Here is a 1,957-nt window from a genome sequence, read left to right as displayed (position 1 = left end):
TTTTTTAGCCCGACCCCGCCATATGGGGGGCTTTAGCGGGACTCGTCCCCACCGGCCCATTTCGACAGGTCTATTTGTCAACAAATCAACCCTAAGTAATTAATATGATTGGCTTCAAACTGTTTTTTATTTTGTACTTTTTCCATGTTATTAACATAATACTTGATAAATAAATATATAACATTATTTTTTAGAATAACTTTGATATTTAATTACAAGATATTGTAAAAAAAAAAAACAATGAACAATGTAGTGAATATAATTAATTAATAAATTTGAAGGTAAGAAATTTTGCATTGTAGAAAATAGACAATATAATTAATGAAATTATATCTCTTTTAATTTTTTTTTATAATGAATATATTTTTTTGAATAAAGGCATTGTAGACATGAAATTATAAATTAAAGAAACGCATATGTATTATTTTTGTTGTTGTAACTACTAATTTATTTAATTTAATAAGAGTAATAAAGTGAGGTGCTTACTTATGCCAACTTTGATTGGGATGAGATTCGAACTTAAGACCTTACTTATAGAAATTAATGGGTAAGTTAAAAGTTAACGGAATATTGACAGAAAAGAGAATATTTAATGAACAATTTAACAGATAATCATATAATTAAGGATAAATTAGGAAATTTCAAGAAAAAATATAAATCTAAACAATCTGAACCATCCATTTGATTTAATAATTTGATTGTCATTTTTACTTATGCCAACTTTGATTGGGATGAGATTCGAACTTAAGACCTTACTTATAGAAATTAATGGTTAAGTTAAAAGTTAACTGAATATTGACAGAATAGAGAATATTTAACGAAAAATTTAACAGATAATCATATAATTAAGGATAAATTAGGAAATCTCAAGAAATAAATCTAAACAATCTGAACCATCTATTTGATTTAATAATTTGAATGTCATTTTTTCGACCCATTATAGGCCTAACTTTCTTTGATTCTTATTAGTATAGTAGAAATGAGGTCAACAAGGCAAAGCTTATTAAAGTTTGATATGGTATAAAATTACTAAATTACCATTCTTTACCCTTAGGCGTTTGGTTTAGGTAATCTGGTCTGGTAATGTTATATTACATTGTTTGGTTCAAGTTATGAGATTACCTGATTATGTTATATTACCTCAAAGCTGATGTGGTGGTAATGTTTCAAGGTAATGTGATTACCCCCATTTTCTTAAGTATTCTTATACTCCGTATTACCTTAAATTATTCCAACTTTGTCCTTGTTAACTAATCCTTATATAATTATTATTATTATTATTATTATTATTATTATTATAACAACATATATAAAATAAATATAAATATATGTTTATATAATCAAATATACATTTGTATATTTATATATTTATTTTTTAATATTAAACATCGATATAAATAAATAAATCAAATTAACACACACACATATATATATATATACTAGTATTTTGTACGCGCGATGCGCGAAAATTAATGCCCAATATTAAAACATTAATAAATACAAATAAATAATTAAAATTTATAATTTGAATTATATATACACAAATAATATATGGATTTCATACACACATATATGATTTACCATTAATAGAAATTTAATTAAAATATAATCAATCATTAAATTAATTATATAATGATTTTAATAAAATGATAATTAAAGAATAGGAAAAAGATATGATAGATATAGGTGTATGGTAATAATGATAGGGGAAGGAAAAATCTAGAAGCTTTGGAGCTTGTTTACTAACAGAAAACTGTTTTCTGTTTTATGTTTTCCAATTTTTCAGTTTTCATTCTCTGTTTTCTGTTTAGAAAACATGTTTACTAACACTTATTTTTTCAAATTTATTTTTTTAGATTGACATTATAAAATTAACAATAAATAAAAATATATCCGAACCAATAACCTATTAAGTTCACATAAAATTTACTTTAGATAATATTAATATTTTTTGAGC

The sequence above is a fragment of the Ipomoea triloba genome, chromosome 16 (genome assembly GCF_003576645.1).
Source record: "Ipomoea triloba cultivar NCNSP0323 chromosome 16, ASM357664v1".
NCBI lineage: Eukaryota > Viridiplantae > Streptophyta > Magnoliopsida > Solanales > Convolvulaceae > Ipomoea > Ipomoea triloba.
Note: the sequence above shows the minus strand (reverse complement) of the source record.